The sequence below is a fragment of the Thamnophis sirtalis genome, unplaced genomic scaffold (assembly GCF_051295495.1).
Source record: "Thamnophis sirtalis isolate CommonGarterSnake01/CBP01778 unplaced genomic scaffold, rThaSir2_p1.2 scaffold_5, whole genome shotgun sequence".
Lineage (NCBI taxonomy): Eukaryota > Metazoa > Chordata > Lepidosauria > Squamata > Natricidae > Thamnophis > Thamnophis sirtalis.
In genome coordinates this window covers 122,917,594-122,942,537 of record NW_028261385.1, presented here as the reverse complement: position 1 = coordinate 122,942,537, position 24,944 = coordinate 122,917,594, and the positions used below count along the sequence as shown (strand labels likewise).

General features: G+C 42.4%; 1 long non-coding RNA gene across 2 annotated transcripts in view; it reads left to right on the top strand.

Moving 5' to 3' along the window:
- Positions 1-10,890: 10,890 nt before the first annotated feature.
- LOC106538290 (uncharacterized) overlaps positions 10,891-24,944 on the top strand; it is a 32,380-nt gene continuing 18,326 nt past the window's right edge. For both annotated transcript variants that reach the window (XR_015696610.1, XR_015696609.1), the window contains exon 1: positions 10,891-11,121. This is a non-coding gene — a long non-coding RNA (uncharacterized LOC106538290). The remainder of the gene's footprint in view (positions 11,122-24,944) is intronic.

Sequence of the window (24,944 nt, the reverse complement as noted above, 5' to 3'; positions counted from 1 at the left end):
CAACCCCAAAATAAAAGGAATAAAGGAGAATCCTTTAAAGTCGCCAGTCGCTTGAGCAGCCGATCGGGAGAATCTTCAGCCAGATGGACCTCAGAGAAGCGGCGCGAGCATTCAGCATTAAAAAAAAAAAAAGCGGAGGGGGAGAGAAACGCGCTCTCGCTCGCTCGCTCGCTCGCTCTTCTCCTTTCTCCTTTTCTTCCTTTCTCTCCCTCCTGCGTCTCTCACGCTCTTCCCTTCTGGTTTCCAAGACAGCGATGGGGGAGAAAGGAAATATCCTTACCCCCAAATCTGTTTTTTTTTCCAAAAAAAAAGTGCCTCTCAAACCCAACTACCAACTCGCATGACTTTTTGCCACTCCAGCTGTCAATCAAAGGCGAGCTTGTCAAGGTGGTGAATGAATGATGAGACTCCGCTGTGTGTGCTTCCAACTGGTCAGGACACCTCAAATGTTAACATCAAAAGCATAAGAGGTCTAAAAGCTTCCTTTCTTCCTTTTTTTCCTCCTCCTCCTCCTTCTCCTCCTCCTCCTCTCCCCCTTTCTCTTTCTCCCTCGCTTGATTCAGTCCTAATTCCTAATCAGATTTTCTCTCTTTCCTCCGAGCAACTGGAGAAGCCTAGAGGAAGGTTAAAAAAAAAAAGGCTGTCTGAGTTTGCTTTAAAGGAGCCACGATCGATGCTGCCTGCTGCAAGTCCCCTGCGCGTGTGTAAAGTGTGTGTTGCACACAGGCGGAGAGGTGGATTTGGACCAGAATGCTGGAACCCGGAAGTAGTGGTGGCCATAACAGGTCGCGTCTTACACAATGCAGCGGGCTGCATCAACTAAGCTCGTAGCGCAGGGGTGGGTTGGGTGAGCCGCAAGGCAAGAAAGAGGGCTGGGAAGAGCTGCACGGAGAGGCTTCCCCATTAACAAAACACACACACACACACACACACACACACACACACACACACACACGGACGCTGGCTCTCGCTCTCTCGCGCGCGCGGTGGCTAAAAGAAGCGAACAATGAGCCGAGCCTCGGAGCGCAATTCGGAAGAGTTCCAGCCTCTCCCCCTTCCCTTCCCGCTTCTTGGACTTCTTTAGCGGTGCCAAAGACGAGCGAAAAGGGGGCTCCCGTCACTCTTTAAACCCACCCCAGTGTGGGTTTCTTTGGCCCGAGTGTGTGTGTGTATGTGTGTGTGAGTGTGTTTGAAAGAGAGGGGGAAAGAGAGAGAGAGTTGTACTGGAGATCTTGTTTTCGTCGCCGGCGCTTTGGCCGTTTTAGTGTTTCTTCCTTTCCTTACGACACCCACCGTAGCAGGCTTTCTTTCCCCTCTTGTAGTTTGTATTTATTTTTCTTTATGACTTCAGAGGCATCGATCGATCGTTATTCTGGTTACGCTCATCAAACGACACCAAGGGGACTCTTCTGGACAAACACACACTCACACACACACACACACACACACACGGCAGCTGTCTAGGGTAGAAGATCGCCCCTTTGTCCCTCCTCTCCCCTCGGCCCCGCGTCGCATCTAGGACATATCCAGCAGCGATCCACACTGCTGTTTAGCAACCTCGGAGGCTAGTAATGGCCATTTCCTTTGTCTAGCAATAGGGTTTAAGTTCCATGTATTTTCCCCGTTCCCTAAAAACAGCGGCAAGACAGAGCGCCCCGAAATCGCAAGGACTTTTCAGCGACTCGCTTTGCTTTCTTCGGCACTGTTTTCTTTGCCCCTATACAAAAGGGAGATCAGTTAATAGGACAAAAAGCCCTATTAAGGGGATGGGTCTGGACTGATTGGCTTGCCTTGCGATTCTGTGGTCCACAGCCAGACGTTTACACAAGGAGTTGTCTCGAAACTGCAACATCTCTCGCCCCCCCCACCCACCCCGAACAGAGATCTCTGTGAGACCGAGTTTTCCCCCGCCCCCAACAGACTCTGCTCGGTTCCCTTCCTAAGCTTTTAAAACCCCACAGAAGGGGAGGGAGAGAAAAAAAGCTCCCCCTCCGAATGTTAGAAAATGAGCTCACCCAAACCTCAGCAGGCAGCAGTGGAGGAGCCGTAGTCCAATCAGGATCTTTTCTGCGAAAGCCAGGCGAGCATTAGTTGAGGGAGAAATCAATTATCAAATAATCGATCAGCAGGGAGCTTCGATCTGCGGGGAAAGTCCTCGCGCGGCCAATCTTTCCCAGCCTCGTCCAAGAGGGCCGAAGCTGGAGAAGGCAGCGGAATTGTTCATTTGTGGTCGCGCGTTAGAACTTACTCAGCGAGATAAATAATACTAATAATTAATAGTTAATGATGAGCACGGTGGTGTCACCCTGTTTTCGCCCAAGGAAAAAAGAAGGGAAAGAATTGTATGAAAGTTCCTCTCTTATTTAACTCTGTAACATGCTTAATGCGTGAAGTCTGGCTTCATATCCCTTCACGAAGAGGGAGAAAATCACATATACTCTCACTTTTAACTTCTGGCCTTTCTCTTACTTTTTATAAAGAGATTTCCTATGGCGCCGAGTAGTTCCAATGAAGCAGCCTCCGGGACTGTGGGTACCGCACTCAGGTCTGGCCTCGGGCCTTCTTGGGCGAAGGGTATTAAAACCAGCAATCTGGCAAGGAGTTTCCAACGTCAAAGGGGCTGCTAGCCAGTGGAGATATCACGAAGCAATCCCCGGCCTGAGTTTTGTTTTGCTATTATTGTTCCAATACTTTACTCGAGCTAGAATTAAGAAAAATCTCTATCCTGGGAACTATAGTAAAGTTAGGGGGCACTTAAACTCTGTCAATAAATTCAAATAGAAGGAAATCCCGGGCAGTTTGGGCCAAACCTATTTTAGACTGAAAGTGTAACCTCTACAGAAAGAATCCGCGGTGGCAGCAAGAGCACTCTCCAATTTAAGCTTATCTCTCCTGCTTGCTGCGATTTATGATTTTTTTTTTTTTTTTGGCCATAAAATGTGGGTTTTAAGGCTGAGGGGGGAGATCACGATTTTCCTCCCTCCCCCCCCCCTTCCAAGTGAAAGAATGCGATGTGTAACGGCAACAAATTATTGCCCTTGTATTAGCTGATGATGAAGATACCTAATAAATCTGTTTTTCTTTGCTCATAATAAGGTTTGGTGTTTGGTAGGGAGATTGCCTACCACTTTCTCTAGAATATAAAGGGCTTCTTGGCAAGGCAACCAGAGGGCAAATGATAAACACCGCCAAGTTAGGCTTTTCGGGGAAAGAAAACCAGGACCTGGCATGGACAAGATCACAAGAGGTGGAGGGCATACAGCAAAATCCAGCAGTCACTGATCTGTTCTTGGGGGTCAGACCGATGTAGACCTGAGCTTGAAAGTGACTCGGGAGGAATTCCTGGGTAGGGGATGTCTTGGATGTGTGTGTGTGAAGGATTCCCTTATAGCCATGACAGAAGAGAAAGCGACCCCGACCCCGCTGCTGTTTTTACCAGCAAATTTTATTGTCCTTCCTTTACGTCCGTGGCAAGGAGTTTTAAGCCTTCCGAAAAATAACCGGCTGGCCCGTATATCCCTCCGGCTTATGTCCCGGGGAAATACAATAGTTTCCGAACCACCTGCGGCCAATGAAATTTTCATCATCATCATCATCATCATCATCATCATCATCATCATCATCATCATCATCATCATCATCATCGTCGTCGTCGTCGTCATCGTCGTCATCACCATCACCATCATCATCATCATCATCGCCAAGGCTTCCCAGGTAAGGTTGTGTGAATCCTCCCATCCTGAATAACTGGACCACAGCTGTCACTCCCCTGCTTGCTTTCGTTACCCAGAACGGGGCTGCCCGGGTTGAGTTTATGCGACTAATCCCAAACCGTGCCCTCCTTCTGCACAAGGCAGAGAGGGGGGGGGGGGGGGCGAGATGCTGTTGCTCCCTTTATACCCTATCAAAGTTCCCAGGCCTCTAACACACGAAAGTGACCCAATTGAGGTGAAAGCACTTTTACAGTGTAATTACAGTAGGACGACAAATTGTTTGCACAAAGCTCCTTCTGGATAAGGGCTTTTTTTTTTTTTTTTACAATTAGCAAACAGTCCCCACTGTTGAGGCTTGCTGTGAGCAATTGCGCCGTAGCCGTCTCGAGTTGCAATATACCGGCCATAAAAAGACTAACCCGGGCAAGCAATTAATCATCTATTAAAGGGAGGGAAAAGAAACGGGGCAATTCCTCGCTAGCTCCATAACCTCCCGGAGACAATTCTGCGACCTTTTTACTTTTCCACTCCAGCGACCCAAGCTTTTCGACTAGATGGCCTTTTTAGGAAATGCAGCTAGGAGGGCCCTCGGCCTCCCGCTCCCCTGCCCGCTGTGACCCCATCCAACCCCAAACCTGAGGCCCGGAAACCACGAAATGGCTCTTTTGGAGGACCCCGGAGTTGACACCCGGGCCCACGGCCCCCTCTCCCTTCCCCCACTCCCGCACGTGGGAAAGGGCTGAAAAGTCTCTCGGCCATTTGAAGGCGAGCAAGTGGATGCCGGCCGAAGCCTCCGCGAAGCCCAGTTTAGCCTGCTTCCCAGGCGCTGGCACATTTTTGGGCGAAGAACAACCCTAGCCGTTCTCTGTCCCACTTTGCAGGGAGATGGTCCAGGGGGCCCGGTCCTCCTAGGGGTGGGGGGATTCTTCGGAGTCTGTTACTGCTGCCGGCACTCCGCAGGCCTCCCCCGGAGGAAAAGAAAGGCCCCGTTGTCCCGCGGGGGCTTCAGTCCCGAGGTCTGGTAGGTGGGGGTGGCGGCAGAGAAGAGGTTTTCAAAAGGAGGGGAGTTGAGCTTGCTCCCAATGAGTGTGCCTCGGATTCCAGCTGCTTCTGTCGGAGGCAACAGCCCGAGGCGGCTCGTTCAGGATCTCCTCTGGAGGAGTCACCCCAATTTCCCCAAAACTCAGTCAAACGATGGGCGCCCCTGACTTCCAACTTCCCCAAAGATGTTCTTTTCATTCGACCATCCGTGACTTCGAGTGGGAGTCAAAACAGGCTTCCCTAAGATGTGGGGTGGCCCGCTGGGACCGCACAGCCTCCTCCCCCCACCCGCTCCGGTAGCCTAGTGGCTTTTGACCCCCCCCCTTTTTAAATGCCCCTCGCGGGCCATCCTCTCCGTTTCTCCGATCCTTCGGTGTTTAGATTTTAGGGCACGAAACGTGGAAAAACAAACAGAAGAAAACAGATTTTAAACAGGGCATAAAGATAATGAAGGAATGCTGAGATAAGACGTGGAGTGATAGCAGGGACCTGACCCAAAAAAAGAAAAGAAGAAGAAAAAAAAGAAGCAAAGCCAGAAAACCCTGAATGAATGGCAGAGCGCGCGAGAGAAAACTATTTAAAGATCCATTAGAGGGCAAAACTTGAGGAGGTGAAAAAGAAGGGAGGTTCAGCGGGGGTGGAGGGGAGATTAAGTGAAGATGAAGCGAGTGGCCGTTTGCGAAGCAAAGACGGGACTCGGAGGGTTAGAGATGGTTTGTTTACTGGATTCCGACTTGGGAAAACAAAGAGCCCTGGTCCAGTTCAGGAGTCAATCAGAGGTCAGGCTGGCCATTCGGGACAGTGAGGGAGGCGAAATGCTCAGGCCACTGAATTTAGTAAACACTCCGAGCGAAGAAGCGGGACCCGATAAAGATTTTTCCCCCCAATACTTTACAAAAGTACGTTTTCTTTCCAAGGCTTTAAAAATGTCTGAATCTCTCCACCAGGGAGCGAATGCGGCGGGGAATTGGGGGGGGAGGGAAGGGGCTGACTGATGGAGAAGGCAGACAGTGGATGGGTAGGGGGACACGGACGGACCGCGCGCGCGCACGTGTGAATGACTAAACAGAAAAAGCAATAAAAGGCTGTTCAATTTAATGACCAAGTCTGCCATTTTTCAGGAGTTATAGACCGCCTTTTATTAATTAATGGAGGACTTCATAAAACATTTCTTTTAAAAAAAATGTTACCCCCCCATCTAAAAACATTTTGAAGCCTACTGGTATAATTTACACTTAAACAACAACCTCCTCCCCCCCCTTCGCCGCCCCCAACTGTGGAATGAGTTACTATTATTACTGGCCTGGACGTTTGTCACTTGGGGTGCTGGTGAAGACACTATGCAACCTCCGAGCGAGTTGGCCTGAAGTCAAATTGGAGAGATTGCAGGTTGTTGTTCTGTTGTTTGTTGCTTTTGCTGTTTGTTGTTTTCCTTTAATTTCAGGAAGTGTGACATGGGATTGGAAATTGCAGTTCGAAGAAAGTTGAGAGGAAGGCACAGATGTCAAGTTTTCTGATTTTTACATATAGAAAAAAAATCCTGATACTTTCTCTTCCCTCCCCCCCCGCCCCCTCCCAGTTCAAACAGAATTATAGAAAGCCGTTATGACTTTTTGAAAATTATCTGACCGTTGATCACCTTCTTGATAGATTTAAATTTCAGGGACAACATTTAACTTTTTTTTTTTTTTTACAAGAGAAAATTATATGAGAGCATAAAGAGGCGATAATACAACACAGCTCTAAACCACTTCCATCTCTTGAAGTTCTTCTTTTCGGATGTTTTGAGGATACCGTCTTGGGAGGGTGTGCTTTACTTTAATCGGAGGGCTAAATATGTCTGAAGATTCGTCTAGTTTATAATATGTGGTGCTTGGAACATCCCCTCTACTTTTTATACAATATTGATACTTCCAAGCAGTGGCATCAATAATATTAATGGACTACTACTACTACTTCTTCTTCTTCTTCTTCTTCTTCTTCTTCTTCTTCTTCTTCTTCTTCTTCTTCTTCTTCTTCTTCTTCTTCTTCTTCTTCTTCTTCTTCTTCTAATAATAATAATAATAGCAATAATAGCAATAATAGCAATAATAGCAATAATAGCAATAGCAATAGCAATAGCAATAATAATAATAATAATAATAATAATAATAATAATAATAATAATAATAATAATAATAATAATACTTTCTGGAATTAAAATGCGGCTGTCTCCCATTATTTAAAACAAAACCCGCTGGATCGCCTGTTTATTTGAAGGCTTGAGCGTTTACGCCGTCTACTGGACGATGGTAAAACTACAACAGCCATTGACAAAACTTTTTTTGCGGGGGGGGGGGAGGTAGAGAGGACATTTTTACTTAGAACGTGGCTGAACGAAACATATGAATAGTCAGTGAAAGCCAGAGACACTGTTTAAGGGGTGTTCCGAGTAATCAGCCACCCAAGCTTCATTTATAATATGTCTCTTTCTTTTAAAAAAAAAAAAGAAAGGTAGAATTACTGAAGCCAAAGAATATACTGGTGTGCTGGGAATTATAACATGGAAACAATTAAGATTATTGCTTTTGGAGTTTATGGACAAACCTGGCAGGGAAAGTCTCAACCCATGTCCTATCTTCTCTGAATTCAACAAGATGTAACACCACCACCACCCCAAATTAGTAGAGAATTGTATCCTAAGGAATATATACATATTAAATATATAAATAAAAAAGAGACAGAAATTGAGTGTGATGAAACTAATTATTATAAAAGAGAAAAAGGCATTTGGAAATTTACTTGTGTGAGTTCCTGTTTCCTAGATGAAAGTTGGAGTGCCCTTTATGTTCACGAATAACTACATCTTTAGGTTGAAATCTTGCTGAACTCAGTGTGTATTTTATTTTTGCTTTTTCAATGTGGGCACCAGCAAGAGCATATTATTATTCAATGGCATTATATCTTCATATATGTTGGGAGACGGTGCCAGGGTGGGTAGAGGGATCTTGTATATTTTTAGTGGCCTTTGAAGAATAGGAAGGGTTGCTCTTACTGGGAAATCAGTAGTGAAAATGTGATGGAGACAGTAGCCTCTTTATATTAAAACAAGCCAGAAGCAGACAAGATATATTAAAGCTGGAGTTATCTGAAGTAATTTAATACAACATCAGCCTATTACTTCCTGAAATGCATATATTCAGTTTAAATAAGGGGAAAAAGCTGATCACTTGAAATACATTCTGGGAAATTATGAAACATTCAAAGGTGACTTTGGGGGAGAAAGGAAAAGGGTGAGATTAAAAATGATACTCTCCATGGGGCCTCTCTTCTCTCCAAATAATTTCACCTGCCCAGGAGAAAGTGAAAAATTTCCCCTACAATGAAGCAGAAACTTAATATGTTTTCAAATGTGCCCTTCCACCAAATAAATTATGTTGGTTAATACACTGTATTCATAGGGGGAGGAATGTTTCCCTACAGTTTTTTTTAATTAAAAGGGGGGAAAGTTACTTAAATTTATTCTTGCGCTAACTTACATTACAAAACAGCTTTAAAGTGAAAGTAAACTATTCCTTAAAAAAACAAAACCCAACGTCAAGCATTTATACTTCAGCCTGGTAGAATGGACCTTCCTTCCATTCTGTAAGACTTCACTCCCAAAGAAGGGAATTTGAAGTTGTAATAATTGTGTGAGCAATTCAGAATATCTCAATATATTTGAACTTGGGTTATTGTATTTTTTAAAATTCAATGAAATCCCAATTCTATGAATTCTTAGACGTGTGTGCATATACACACACACATAGAGAGAGAGAGTAATCTCAGAGTCACTAATATCTCTCTGGATTTAATCCATCTCAAGTGCCTTTTTTAAAATGAAAGTATTTAATCAGCCGTAATATCTAACTACCAGTGCAGAACAACCAATGCAAATTCTTTTTAAAGGTTTTAGGTATTGGATATACAAAGATGTTTTGGGGATAATCCATGGACTCCTGGGGCCTCTCTCTCTATGTGTGTGTATTACCGATCAACAAGGAACTTTAATTTTCTAACTCCTCAGAATCTTCCCTTCCCCTAAACTCAGAAGTAGGGTCTGTTGTGTTCAATAAGGAAAAACCTCTGAAATATTACTAATTTTGATTTGAATATATCCAGCCCAATATATTGTTATATTTTTTGTTCAGTCAGTCATATATTGTCTGATACATTATTTATTTTATGATCTGATAGGGATGGGGAAGGCTAAAATTTCATTAGTGCCAGGGTCTGTTTAGAAGTTACTCTACAGCAACATTGAACCCAAGGCATCAATCACAAGAATGAGACTTAAGGCAGCATGTGATTTTAAAGGTAAGGGGTGAAGATCGATATGTTCTTTTCTTCTCATTGTCAGTCCTAAACATCTACTAACAGGGCAAGGCTCACAGACACTGCAACCCCCTCCTCCACTTTCTCCCTGGAAATGCCAATTCGCTTCACTTGTTTTTTGATGGGATGGGGCAGAAGTAAGTCTGGGTGGCTTACCATTGCTGCACCCAGCCACCCCCATCCCTCCAGGCACACAAACTGGTATGCCTAAGGATTGTGACTGGGGAGGAATGTTCCTTGGGATTTGGAGTGAGGTAAATAGCCACAGCAAATTTGCTTTGCTCTACCTTTTTCTGGTGTATGAAAAGTCACTGTTCTTCCAATGAAATTGTCCACTGTAGAAGGGCAGGGTCAAGAAATACAATAATGGCTGATTACATTGTTTACTTATCCAAACTAGCAGTTACTATAACCCCCACGGTGGTCTCTGACTCAGACCATCTCAAAATCATTGCCTCCTTCTTAGGGCTACACCACTGAATATGGGCAAGAATTTATAGCTGTTTCCCACCCCCAGGAATCAATTCAGAATCAGCTCATTTCTAGTATTCCTTCTACTCCTCTTATCTTACCCTATTTATTTCTTGATTTGTGGAAGAGATTGCTTCATCTAGCTGGAGAAACTCAAAGAAGTGTCATAAGATAACATTCTGGGATGGGACATTGGAGAAATTGACTGGGGAAGATGCAGTGGCTTTGGAAATAGCTATAGAAGGAAGGGCTGGAATTGGGAGTTTCAATGAAAATAGTTCAATCACAGGCAGAGTAACATCCATCGATTTTAATTTGTTTCCAAGCAATCCTGTGGTCATTTTAACACTTTTTTTCAACATGTTTCTTGATCCCAAATGGCTGAACCAGCCCTACTGAATCAGATATGTTTCTCTACCTATTGTAACCATTTCCCCGTTGTTTGTCTCTTTGCTTCCTCAGAGGTAGAAAAGTTTCTTCAATTGTTACTGATTTAGCAAAGTAAAAAGAGGTAGAAGAATATTGTAGGAAGGAGATGTGTGTAGACAGAGAACTCCTGATTTTCAAAAGCTCAAACCACAACTTTCCATAAAACTCACTCAGGGAAAAGGCCCCAAGATGTTTGGGGGCATCATAATAAGCAGGCATTCTCATAAATCCATTTCATTTAAACTGGTGGAAATTATTTTCTAAACCTTCAGATTATATATTTAGAGAGCCCTTAAAACGATTTCTTAACTGCAACAAAGTTTGATTGTTTGTTGCCCCAAATAAGCAGAGCCACTTAAAAGCCAGGTCCTTGCACATCAAATGGGGCTTGGGAGTTGATGGATATGAGATAAACTCTTTTGGAGATAAAGAAGAAGAAGCCAACAAGGCACAATGTTATTTTAAAACGTGATTTAAAAAAACCCAAAACATTTGCAAAGCTTTAGTTGCAGTCTTGTCTAACAAAGCCCAAATAATGCAGGGTCCTGGCGATTACAGAGCTGCTCAGTGAACTTTGACAGGTTTATTCCTAAATTAATGTTTAGGAGAACAGTCCCTTAACTGGTTTGCAGATCAAGCCATTATTAGAGATAAGTATGATGGGATCACCTCGGGCAGTATATTAATTAAGGCCAATTCAGCCAGTCTCACTGAAGTCAGTGGGCCTTCTGCACCAGGAAATATCTTTCAGATAAAATCAGCCAGCTCAAATAGAAGGTGGTTCGTCTCAAATATGCAGCCTGGGAGGTAAATTCCAAGGCAGTGTCTCTGTTTCCAAGTAATATTTCACTAATGGGAAGAAAGATGCAGGAAGCAACCCTATGCATCATTTTCCCAGGAGTAAACCCTACTGGAACACAGCGGGAGTTAACTTGGAATAAACAAGCATAGGAAAGCGATGCTGGCTTTCTGCTAAATTGGGAGAGGAGAACCAGGGGTGGGGGTGAGATTCCCAATCGCCTTCCCTCCTCCTCCTCTTCATTGCATATCAATAGAGGACACCCTGGGTGGACGCTGCAGTGAGTTCAGTAGGACTAACTTTCAAGAAAATGTGGTGAGTACCCCAACCTTTGATCCTGGGTCTGAATTCCTTTTCCTATGTAAGGAAAAACAAAACACCCAGGCAGCCGCTTTGAGAAATCCTCACTTTTATTCCACTAAGCGGCAAAAGGAAGAAAAGGAGGCGGTGTTTGTCACCCACCGAGGCTATTATTTCAGGTGTGCTAATGGGATTAGAGGCGTGTGAAAAAATGTGAGGGCGCGCAGGATTTTGTCGTGCAGGTACCAGCACGGTACACACACGCACACACACGCACACACACACACACAGACCCCCCCCCCATTTCCCCAGCTGGGTTTTGGTTACACACAGATCTAGATAACATTTCAATGTGTCCCAGATCCAGATATTCAGAATGAAGGCACCGGTTTCAGCAGCCGCGAGGCGGAGGGGTGCGAAAAGCCAGTGCCGTCGGACGAGCTAGAATCGAAGTGAGACTAAAAAAAGAAAAAAAGAAAAGAAGGAGAAGTCCCCGTCCGGAAAGCAGAGTCTGGGAAGCGGAGGGAGGGGGGACGACTGGAAGGAGGAAGAAGAGAAGGGCCAAGTGTCTGGGTGTGAAAGAGCTCACGATCTTCAAAGGCAGAGGGAGATGGAGAGCGCAGCCTTCAGCAGAAGGCTCGTTGGAGCCAACAAATGGCCGCGATCAAGCGCGCCGAGATGGGGCCCTGAAGCAAAGCGGAGGCGCAGGTCCGCTCTCAGAGGCGGGTACCGTGATCTGTGCGGTCACCGCATTACCAAAGCCTTTTGCATAATTGCATATTGACTTTAGCAAACGGAGCCACCCAGTTATTTGAACATCGATCTTTCTTCTCATCCGCTAACAACCCCGCTGCCACGCGAAGGGCTGTGAGGTTGTGGGGGCAGCCTTATTCTTTCTCTCTCTTTCTCTCTCTCATACTCATTCTATCTCTCTCTAACACACATATACATTCTCTCCCGCGCTCTCTCTCATTCCCCCACCCCTCCGCAAAATTCCTCAATAAAGTTGCTCAACTGGTAAATTAAGTGAAAAGTTGTGCAAAGAGCCTGTGGCTGTGGCAAACAACTCTAAAACATCTGTCCGTTGGGTTAGTGTCAGTTCTGGATTAAAGTTCCCAATAAACTTGCTGGAATAGTAAGGAAGCAAAGCTGATAATAACATCCTTTGCTTGTGTCAAGGTGTCACAAGATTGATCCTGCTGCTTGTTGTAACTGGACTAATATCGCTACTCTTAAAAGCAAAAGTAACCCATATGGTATGTGCTAAAGTTGACTGTTACCCTGGTGTAAGTTAGGGTGAGAGCCAATGGAGAGGATTGACCCAATTCCCCCAAAGCATTGCACCTCTAGCTATAGAATTTATTAAACGAATTTTACCAAAAGCTTTACTGGGTTTTTGGCAAATTATGACAATCTCTAGTTGACAGCATAGTTAACACAGTAAATAACATTTGAAGAACAGTAGTTAAAGTAGTTAAACTACCACTACTTTAAAGTAATTAAACTACTACTTTAACATAGTTAAAATCCAACACTATGAATTGCATACTAGTTCTCTGTGTAGCACAGCTACCAGATTTGGCCAAAAAATTATTTGTGGCCATCTGATGATTGTCCAGATTTTGACAGCTCAAATGTGGTAGCCTGACTATATAGCAATCTGTTCATCTATATGTTATCTGAATTGACATGTAGCCGAGGAGCATCTTAGCCAGATATGTAGATGCAGGTAGTCCTCGACTTACGACCACAATTGAGCCCAACATTTCTGTTGTTAAATGAGACATTTGTTAAGTGAATTTTACCCCATTTTATGACCTTTCCTGCCACAGGTGTTAGTGAAGCAGTGCAGTTGATTAGTTGGTCACCTGGTTGTTAAGTGAATCCGGCTTCCCCATTGACTTTGCTTATCAGAAGGTTGCAAAAGGGGATCACATGATCCCGGGATACTGTGACCGTCATAAATATGAACCAGTTGCTAAGCATCCGAATTGTGATCACATGATTATTGGGATGCTGCAAAGGTTGTAACTGTGAAAAATGGTCATAAGTCACTTTTTTTAGTGCCGCTATAACTTTGAATGGTCACTAAATGAACTGTTGTAAATTGAGGACCCTCTGCATTCCTACATTAATCTGAATGACTAGCCTGTATTTGATGAGAACCCAGACAGGTTTGATTGCTAATCCTTAGATAGGACATATGCAGATTTAAACACATTACAAATCCATCAGTATTGTTGAACTCAGTGGGTTTTATTACAAATAAGTTTTGCAATTCCTGCCTTTTCTTTGCTTTCCATCTGAGAATCTCTTATACTATAGATCAGTGTTTCTCAACCTTGGCAACTTGAAGATGTCTGGACTTCAACTCCCAAAATTCCCCAGCCAGCAAGGTTGAGAAACACTGATCTATATATGATTATAGGCTGAAAGAAAGAAAAATCCATGGTGATATTTATGAATAGTAGACCTGTTTCTTTGATTCCACAACTTAGTGCTTAATACTTTCAACTGGAAGATAGACAGAAATCAAGCGACTGGCAATCACCCTCACACTCTAATTGCTGAATGAGGGGAAAGTGAGAAAGATATATATCCTACCTTTTCTGTAAGGCATTAAACATCGTTTTCTCACTTCTTTCTTTACAACAATCCTGTGAGGTAGTTTAGCCTGAGACATAGTGATGGACTCAATAGCTTCCAGGCCATGCAGGAAGTAGAAACTGAGCATGCCCAGTCAAAATTAACACTATAATATCTATAATTTTGAGATTTCAGAGAAAAAGTGCTAAAAAGTTTATATGACTGTGTTATGTGCAGTTAGGACTTGTTAAATTTTTCAACTTTCAATTTCCAAACATTAGTGGGTGCTCAAAAGTTGTGACATGCCTTGGGGATTGTAAAGATAGTTTGGTTACTTTAATATAATTTAGATGTGCTTGGTAAGTAACTATATAAATATCACAACTTTGTAACATTTTGCTTGTTTCCTTAGTGTGTATCTTTTTTCCCCTCATGCTGAACTTTCTATGGATAAACACAAAGTCTACAATTTGCAATGGCATTGGCTGGGAAAGATTAAAGCATTGGTTGTTTCAACAAAAGCGTAGAATATTTTGTTTTCTATGTATTGCTGGAAACTTACCTTCCATGATTTCCCAGAAGCAAAAGCCTTTGCCCATAGTAGAAAACTAAACTACAAGCCCAACATCTCTATTATAAAGTCATCCTTTGTAATATATAACATACTGGCAGAGGAAGCATAAGTGTATAGAACATTTCTAATATACATATTTGCATTTGTGCATGCACAAACTATTGAAAGACATCCAAAGTGCATATTAGTTCAGTTGCCACCTTAATTTAAGAAAATTCCACCTACAGGGAGGTGTTTTATCTGTGCTGGGACAATAAATGTTTGCTATTTCCCATTCTTTACTAGGCGAACAGTCATTGCGTCATCAGCCAGATGTATTTAACCAAGTTGTGAAAATGAAAATAAGGAGCATTTTATCTCTTGAAGGCAAAATAAAGCCTGAATGGCATACATTGGGGGCAAAGAGCTAAATCTCCTTTGTTATATTATTAACCTTTTGGAGCAAGCATCCTGCCACTTCAAAATGGCCAGTTATGCACTGCATAATACAGGCGAATTCACGCAAAAACAAAAATGGGTCTTATTTGGCTTTATGGGTTTTATGACTCAAGCCACATAGTTTGTTAATCATGGTTCAGACTTCAGTGTAATGTAATGTAATGCATGGACCCAGCCATTATGTCTATTATAACAAATGTAAGTAAAACATAACTTGTTCAATAGTAACAAGATGCATCCCAAACTCTTTCTGGATGTTTCTCTCACAGAGTCTGTGGAGGGAAATCATATCCTTAGAAATCAACATCAAGACCTATATTTTGTACTAAAAAATTGAACCTTCTGGGTGGAAGAAAGACTCACATTTCTACCCATATGCCTTCATCTTTAGAAGAAAAGAGAAAGCAATTATATAAATGTCTATTTGGAATTTAAATGGAATTTCATTTTGGGTATGCTTCAGTGGTGGGTTGCAGGCAATATGCCACGGTGCGGGCGTACCAGTGCCTGCTGGGAGCACTGGGTACCGTTCCAGTACAGTGCTCTGGAGGGCCCGCCCGCCTGCCCAAGCTCCTTACCTGTATTTGAGCTCTTCAGCGCTTCCGCGCACGGAGTGTACGGCGCCTGCACAACGCTCCGCCGAGCAGCTGGAGTGTTGCAGAGGCGTCACGGAGTTAAGGGCACAGGCTCGCTGTGCATGTGTGGGACACTGGGCCCCATTGCACCATACCGGTTGCAACGGCATCTGGAACCCCCCACTGGTATGCTTACCCCTAGGATTAGGTTATTTAAAATATTGGATTATTACTTCATGGTCATATGCCTATCTACTTAGAAGAATATACTTGTCATCAATAAAACCTGGTAGAGTAGATCGAGTCTGCGAGAATCTAGAGCATCATTAGACTAAAGCATAGGTATACAAAGAATTCTGGCTCACTTGGCTGTTTACATTGCAGGTCTGTTAGTCCTGCATCTTACAGAAGTATAAAGAAAATTATAATATAAAATTATATTATATTTCCTGGCCCTCTTTTTTTCCCTCCTGTTCATTTGTGGAGGCCTTCATTGCACTCCAACTCTACATTTATTATGCCTGGCCTAAGTTCCTAAAATGAGATAGTACAGACTCGTCCACGTCTCCTGAATCCAAAAATTCAGAAATAACAGCAGATCAGTGTTAGGAGGACAATTCCTAACCCCTGTTTACTAACAGTATTTTTTTCTGATGATAGAGGAGCTAACCCCCAAAATAGTATGCAGTTGCATGATGTGATGAGTTGGTTAGTTTCTGTGTTAGTAACCTTCATTTTGGGAAGATGGTTGAATAAATAAATGCAATAAATAAAAAATAAAAAGAGGGTCAGAATGGCTGCACGAGGCTCTCCTGCATCTCACTTTGTGTGGGTTTTTCTTCTTCTTCCATAGCTGAAGTGACAGTTCAGCAAATAGCATCTTTTCCTGCCACTCCAGCCAAGTTGTTCCATTCATCTGCTTCAGCTCTGGAAGGGTGTGCTCCTCTACCACTTCTTCAAGTCCCTGGAGGAGCTTGGTAACTTTCTCCAGATGTGAAGGCAGTGGTGGGATCCTACCGATTTAACAACTGGTTTGGTGATTGCAAGCTTTGCGTGCAGAGTTTTGATAAAAAGTATCTTCCGCATTAGTGCAATCCACTCTGCCTGACTCAGCTGAGAAGATATGATGAGTTAAGCACCGGGGAGGGTGGGCCCACTTCATTGTTGGAGTGAACTGGTTCGCTTCCAGCTGATATTGGAGCTACCAGTTTGCTCCAACTGGTCCAAACCAGTAGAATCTCACCCACGAATGGATCTTTTTTCCATCATGGATCTCTGGACCATTCTGTTAAAAAGTGCCTATCAGCCCACTCTCTATCTCTCCCTCCCTCCATCCCCCCTCTCTCTCATAAAAGAGTAGCAGCTTTCTGGTGGAATTTGAATATATGCTGCTGTGTCCCCCCCCCTCAAAGACTATCATCTCCTGAGTCTGGTAGCATGCTAGGCATTTCGTGATGTCCTTAAAAGAATTTAGTGTATTAACTCTTTATAAGCAGAAATCTACTCTTCCCAAGCAGCAGTTATAATAATGAGAATTCAACACTTGTGGAAGTTTTGCCTGGCATGCAACTATTACTAGATGATAAAGAAGAGACGATCCTGGGGATGATAACCCAGGACATCTTGAGGGTGTCAGGATAGGGAAAGTTGCCCATGCAGGCCCATGTAATCTTCTTGCTGCTCCACAGGGGGTCAGGTCTGCCCATGGGGAATCCAGTGCTCAACAGCAAAAGCAGGCAGAACTTGTTGATCTTGTTTGTGATTCAGGAAACAATCATAACATTCGCCTCACTGCAATTAAGATATTAATAATCTCCTTAAATCTTTGGGTGGGTGAGAAAGGATTATATAAAGTCACCAACAGGAGTAGAAAGAAACATTTGGCAAGCATTGCCTATTCTCCCCACCACCACACCTAACTTAGTTCTGGTTCATAAAGTTAATATTTGGCATGGCAATGCCTCCGCTCTCATGATGCTTTGGAGTCGTTTGTGTATTGCCATCTTCCTATTTTGCTTAACAGGGGATTTAGTTCTACCCTTGGCTGATCTTGTAGCATTATCTGTTTTAAGAACTGAGTTGAATTTTTCTTTTCTCCCTTTGGAATTATTGCATACCTGCAGCCCTTGGGATGATCTACCTTTCAATCAGAGGGAATTATCTCCCCTTCACCTCTCTGCTCCTGGGCTCAAGCCAGCCTGAATTTCTGGGTCCTTTCCCTGCTTTGCCTAGAACTTAATCCCTCCATCTTCCCCATGTAGCATCGTGGCAACGTTTAACAGGGATCACAGCAACTGGTTGACAAGGCTCAGTTTCACTGAGGCTGACATTTTATCATTTCCTCTTCATAAGTGAAAGTGGCTCTTTAATTCCCTGTAGAAAGTGCAACATGGAAGCAAGAAATCCTTTGGGAGATTTCACTGCTTTTGCTTACTTTTTTATAGGTTTTTTTTGGGGGGGGCAGTCTAACAACTGTTAGGTGCTTTACTTCGTAACCCGACAAATGCATGAACGTCAAAAGCGCGCCGACAACAGCGCGCCGACAAAAGCGCGCCGACAGAAGCGCGATTTAAGTTAAGGTAAGGTTTAGGTTTAGGTTTAGGTTTAGGTTTAGGTTTAGGGTTAGGGTTAGGGTTAGGGTTAGGTTTAGGGTTAGGTTTAGAGTTAGGTTTAGGGTTTGGTTTAGGGTTAGGGTTACAGTGCGCTTCTGTCAGTGCGCTGTTGTCGGCGCGCTTCAGCGCTCATTCATCGGCGCGGTTTTGTCGGCGCGGTTTTGTCACCGCGGTTTAGTCAGCCGCGCTTTTGTCGTTCACGCATTTGTGGTGGAACCCTTTACTTAGACAACCAGGAGGCATTTGTTGACTTGCTCTGGTATGCGCACATGTCCTCACTGCTTCACAAGCTACACTAGAAACCAGCTGGCTTTTAAGGTGCAATTCAAGGTGCTGGTTACCATCTATAAAGGCCTTTATGGCAAAGGGCTTGGCTGCCTGAAGGGCCATCTGTCTCTGTATATTTCTGCTCACCCAGTGAGGTCAAGTAGAAGGGGAAAAGCTCTGGGTCCTGTCAATTAAACAATGTGGAACCCAGGAAAGTACTTTCTCAATAGTAGCTCATGCCCTCTGGAATGGCATCCCCCCAAGAGAGCCCTGCTGCTCCCACCTTATGGGCCTTCTGTAAACTGTTAAAAACTTGGCTGCTCTCCCAGGCCTTGGAATAGCATGGTGACCAAGTCCCTTTGGGTTTTGGTTTATTTGGGTTACATAATTGGTCTTCCTGTCAGTTGCGTTCTGTTTGATATATCTTCTTTCTTTTATTTGCAAGTCACCCAGAGCCAGGCGGCCTCAACACTGAATTAATTAATTAAATAAATACACCACCAGACTTACATAAATACATGCATTGAAAGTCAGGGAGGTAGAGAGGCAGAGCAATTTGCTTTGTAACCTTTGGGGTTTAGTGGAGGTAAGGTTTTCTTCTCCTTATTCCAAGAAAGGAAAGTTGAGCCTGATTGAGCTGCAGCTTTTGCACTCTCCTGCTCATCAGCAGAGATATCTCTGTGTTTTGAAGCCAACCCCGCTGCAGTCAGTGAAAGTTGACTGTAAATCAAGTTCCAGTTTTTGTAAGGGACTGAAAGGTTTGGGTTTGGGTTTATTCGATTTGTCAGCCGCCCTATTCCCCGAAGGGACTCAGAGCAGCTGAACAAAAGCCAAGGGAAGGGGAACAAATACAGAAAAGTAAGACAAAAACAGGACAATGATACAAACGATTTAAAAAACACAGCAAAGTCGAGTAGGGGGGGAACTCAGCCCCAGGCTTGCTGGGACAGCCAGGTCTTAACGGCTGTCCGGAAGGCCTGAAGGGTGGCGAGGGTCCGAATCTCCATGGGGAGCTCGTTCCAAAGGGCCGGAGCAGCCACAGAGAAGGCCCTCCTCCGGAGGTGGAAAGGGAGGGGGTGTGGAAGTGTCCACATAGTAATTGGTAGTTAAGTAAATGGTCAAGTGTGGGGGATTCATCATAATGATCACAAATATGAATGCCTCCATTATTACTATTATGTTTCATCACACAGTCAGCCTGATGTTTAGACTGGATTTGGCATTTTTATCCACCTATCAAGTCCTTCCCAGGACCTGGGATAAAGAGATGTAGTTGTTTGATGGACTTTAAAGTACATAAGCTGTTCTGGGTAAAGCTGCCTTTTGCAATTGACTGATGGTGATGTTATCAATGATGATGGTATTCAAGTTGTGCTCCAGAGACTTTGGGTTATTATTATTAGTAGTATTTGTAGACACCCATTTTGACATATTCATAATTATAATTTGTAATCTTACTGCTTATATATGACAGCCAAGCCAGAATGTTTGCTATTTATTAATTTGATTTGACTTAAAGATTTATAAGTTGTTATTCTGGAATACATTCATTTGAGCTGTAGATCTGAATGTGAATGTAAAAATAAAAGCACATTGCTCTTTTATCTGTACCATCATGGAAGCATTACTCCTGCAATGGTATGTTCAATTTATGGAATGTCACCTATGAAGCAGGTTCACTGCTGGAATATCCATGACATAGTCACTCCTTTCAGGCAAGATGAAAGAAAAGATGGGGGAGATATAGGAACACACTGTCCATCTCCTGCTTACTCTATTCCATATGATCAGAAATCCCACCAAAGCATGGTTTTATAACCATGTAGGATATTGTAACTCCAGTAGTTACATTCTTTTGCATCAATATAGGGAAGATGGAGTGAATCCAACCCACAATTTCTCCCCACGCATTCCTTCCAAGATGCCCAGGGAGGGAGGCTATAAAGAAACTGGTATTTTTCAAATAAACTAGACTAAAGCACTACATTTAAACAAGGAGGTTGAAAAAAAATCTGCTATTCATTCTTATATTGCTCTGCTTATAGAGACATGAAATGATTTTTGTTACTCCATGATTATAGCCATTTAATGTATCATTTTGAAATGCATCACTCAGTCTCACACATCCTTGCATTACAGATAGGGTATGTGTGCTGTACTTCAACATGTAATGTAATCCTGTGGCAGTAACTGCCTCTATGAAATTACGGGTTGCAACAGGTCTGTGCAGCTCCTTAGTGGCAATTTGAAAAATAATTTATTAAAAAAATATATTTTCAATGCGCTGCCAGATCCCACTAGTTTTTCTTTGTTATTTCTAGATAAATTTTGCAATGGGATTGCTCTGTATTCAGTTCAATACATCTGAAACAAGCCATTTACATTCACGAAGAAGCTGGGTTTGGCAAGGATTCCCTATCAAGAGCACACCTAATGACAGAACAATGCATTGCCTCACATGCAACAACCGCATTTTATAATATTGTTTGACTCAAATTACATGATGTACATTTGAAAGCAGAATTCAACATTTCAGACTCTTAATTTATGCAGTGTCTCTGGTTAAAAGAGTTCAGATAGACTTTTGTAATATGATTTGCGTATCAAGTCAGAGAAACTTCAAAAACCCGCGATGTGTTGTCTCAGAGCTTTTAATAAGAAACAAATGTCTAGCAGACATTGAGATTACTTTAAACATGAGATCTTAAAGAAAACGGAATTAAACTAACTCATTGTTCAGGATTATTTATTCCATCCAGATATATGTTTTATAAGACATAAAACGACTTGTGTTGTTGAAAACAATGAACAACACTTTTTAGGATGTTTCCTTCCCTTGTTTAAAAATCAGCACTTTTCCAGGACTTTTAAAACTTTTCTGTTGGACTACAGCCAGCCCATGAATTACAATCTATGTACTATTTACTTGTAACATAAAGAAATGCTATTACTCAACCTTATATTTACAATAGGCTATATATTATCCAATTCTTCAGCCCTTAAAAATGTGTTATATTTATATTTTCTCAGGTTTACAAAGCCAGTTTTACATACCTGTATATATCCTTTTATTTTTTTAAATAATTATATTCCTTAAATAATATTTATATAAATTTCAAACAAAACGTAACTGGAATCCAATGGATATAGAAACAAATCTGTGTTTTAGAATTGTGACAGCGGACTCAATGAACAGTATATAAAATATGAAATTCATATTACTTTCAAATATGTTACCTGGTGCACATTAATTAGTCATTTTAAATAATACGTTATCAGCTATTTTGGACTTATTTAAACTTTCAGTAATACATTATGAAAAAAACAATTAACATGAAGAGCAGAACGTATTTATTTATTTATACATGGTATTTGCTATATTCAAGATCATACAAAAATACTTATCAGAAGACAAACTGATACAAATATTCTCAAAATATCTCATAATCTACCAGCATACTTTACTATTCCTATTTTAACATTATCTCAAAGTACTGGGCTACAGTCACTCATCACTTGTTTTCTACAAATTCCACTAAGTCAAGTGAAATAAAGTTCACACCCGAAGTTGTAACATGCCTTCCAATGTTCTAGCCTCCCATTATTTTAAACATTGTATCTATTTTTAATAATTGAATCTGGTGGCCATGCAGAGAGGTATCTGCATTTTTATTAATGGTTATGGGTATAATTCTGTGGTACTAAGTTCTGCTGCCCTTTCTCCCACTTAGACTTCAGTAGGACTTGATTAATTCATCAGGGCAGTGGAGATTATGGGTGACCCCAAAGCCTACACAACTACTGTTTTATGTTATAAGATATAATTCTTTTTTTAATGTATAAACTTAATATACAACCTTTTGAATAGCAATTTTTATTAAATTACACACTAATGTGTGTGTAATTTAATAAAATTTACTATTCAAAAGGTTGTATATTAAGTACACATGGGAGGGAGGGAGGGAGGGAGGGAGGGAAGGGAGGGGGAAGGAGGGGGGGAAGGAGGGAGGAAGAGAGAGAGAGAGAGGGAGAGAGAGAGAGAGAGAGAAGGAGAGATTCTGTCAAGTGGCTAGACCAGTCTGTGCAATTTTCCGAGCAAGATTTTTGAACAACTTGGCATTGTTGCCTCCCTAGGACTGAGAGAGAGAGAGAGAGAGAGAGAGAGAGGGAGGGAGGGAGGGAGGGAGGGAGAGAGAGAGAGAGAGAGAGAGAGAGAGAGGGAGGGAGGGAGGGAGGGAGGGAGGAAGGGAGGGAGGGAGGGAGGGAGAGGGACTGGCCCAAGGTTAGCCAGCTAAGCTAATTTCTGCTAAATTGGGACTAGAACTCATAATTCTGATTCATACCCTACTGTTGTGACTCAGCAGAAGTTTGCTGTGAGTTGAGTTGGGATGCAAGATTAACAATGCAGCTGGGTCTCGTTAGTGGCATCTTCTGGTGATAAAAGAACCGATGGTGCCACGCCCTGGTTGTAGCAGTCAACGTTCAACGTTCATTGATCATCAGTCGTGGTTTGTTTGTGAGAGACACTTGGAGAAGTGATTTGCTTTCTGTAACCCTGATTCAAGGAGACACTTGGAAAAGTGAATTGCTTTGTAAGAGTTTTGTTTTGCATTCTGTTATCTTGTCAGAGACTTTATTTATGTTTATTTTTGGGCTCACAGCCAGTCAGAGCCGAGGACTGATAAAGTTCTTTCCTTTTAAGTCTGCCTGTCGTCTGTTAACGAGCAAGGAAGGGGGGACAGAACACCCTACTGCTTTAAACTATTACACCAAACTATCTTTTTATGTTCACTTTACTAAATGTAAATACTAAACTTGAAATCTGTCATTAGATGACCGGTGCATCTTATTTTTCAATTATACTTAATTACGAAACATGGACTAAAGTTATTACTCCAGTGCCTAGAATATTTAGTGTTCACATATACATATTTCTGTTTTATCCCAGAGATCCTCCTTGGAAATACAGCAAGACCTGATATGAACTGATAGTTTGTTGCCCTGATAAATCCCATGTTGTGGGTCACTGTACACTTACTATGCATTTTCTTTTCCAAGCATAACTTTCTCTGTTCTTATTTTGATAGGTTGGCCTGCCATGTCATCTGACTGACTGAAACTTCCAAATATTAACCTGTTGCTTTGTGTCCTACAGGAAAGGTCAGAATTTCCAGTGGGGCTGCAATAATTGTTATCCCTGGAGATTGTTATCCTTACATATTAGCTTCTTTTGTTTGTTTATTTGCTTGTTTGCTTGGTTTTTTTTTGCATGCCTGCTTTCCCATTCTCAACTAAAGTTGCCATCTTTGGGGTTTTGTTCTGTTGTTTCACAATCTGTGTAAGGCAGTGGTCACCAACCAGTGGTCTGTGGACCACTGGTTACTGGTTGTCTGTGAGAAAATTTTGGCGGTCCACAGAAAAATTATTTGCATTTTTTATATTGCATTAAATGCTATTTATCTTTTTAAAAAATCATATTAGTGGTCCGCAGAATTTAAAATTATGAATTTAGTAGTCCCTGAGGTCCAAAAGGTTGGTGAGCCCTGGCATAAGGGACCAGCACACTTATTGCCTCAAAGTAGCAATGTGTTTGTGTAAGGGACTACTCAGAAAGCACCTACTTTGGATCTTGTTCTTCATGCCTCCATGTGGTTGGAGGGAATAGAATTAGCCACTGAGTCAGAGGTGGTTTCCTACCGGTTAGGACCAGTTTGGCTGAACCAGTAGTGGTTTGGCATCCTGGGTTGCTGGACCCAGCAGCAACCCAGGCCTGCCACACTCCCAAACCAATTCTCCTACAGCACCACCATCTTGATTTTCAATTCTGCGCATGCACAGAACAATTTTCATTGCATAAATGTAATTTTCCCTCTTTTCTAATGTTTTGTGCATGCACGGACCTTTTTAGGTGCAAATGCACATGCACGCAGAGTGTGTGTTTGGCACGACACAAGTGCACAATTTTGTGTGTGTGCCGAACCGACAGTAATGCTGGCAGCAACTCACCCTGTACTGAGTCAATAAATATGTACATCAATATATGCTTCTAATTTAGTTTACATGTATGCTTCCTATGCACAGAGTTGTATCAGTGTATTGGGAGAGAAGGACAGTAGAAATTAAGACAGGGGAAATATTTATGGGACTTATCTCTCTATTCTACCTTCTATCTCTATTGCAATTTGCATCCGAGCTCACTTAATTGCGTGGTGTAACTGTAATTTGACCAAGGAAGCTTTATATATTTTGTGCCCATAAGCATATTTTAAAACTGGAGATCTACTCCAAATATATTTCTTTGAATGTAGCCTGCATCAAAGTCATCTCTGCCTACGGAAAGTTAGCATACTGGAGGCAAGGTGAGATTCAATGCCCTCCCTTCCCCACTATGTTACATATTCATATATAGGAAAATGAGTCTTTTCCCATCAACAGAACTGCTAAGAATTCACCTCTGTTCTTTGAGACTATAACCTGGCATTCATACAGTAGATGAGGGTGCAAAAAGAATGATTATGAAGTTGTTCTGCAAATCCTATCACATCTTCTGATCTTCGATCCTCGGTGTCTATAGTACAGGTGAGTGTTTCATTTTACACATATCACAATGATATTCTTAATTGCAACTTTATATAAGGCTTGCGTGCTACTCCATATAAATATTTTATATCTTGGCAAATAAAAGTGATAACGACATTACTGTATTGCTCGAGTGATGAGTTTCAAAAATTGTTTGAACCTACTCCGGGGGTGTGGCCTCCTTTGTGGGAATGGCTTGCCGCCCAT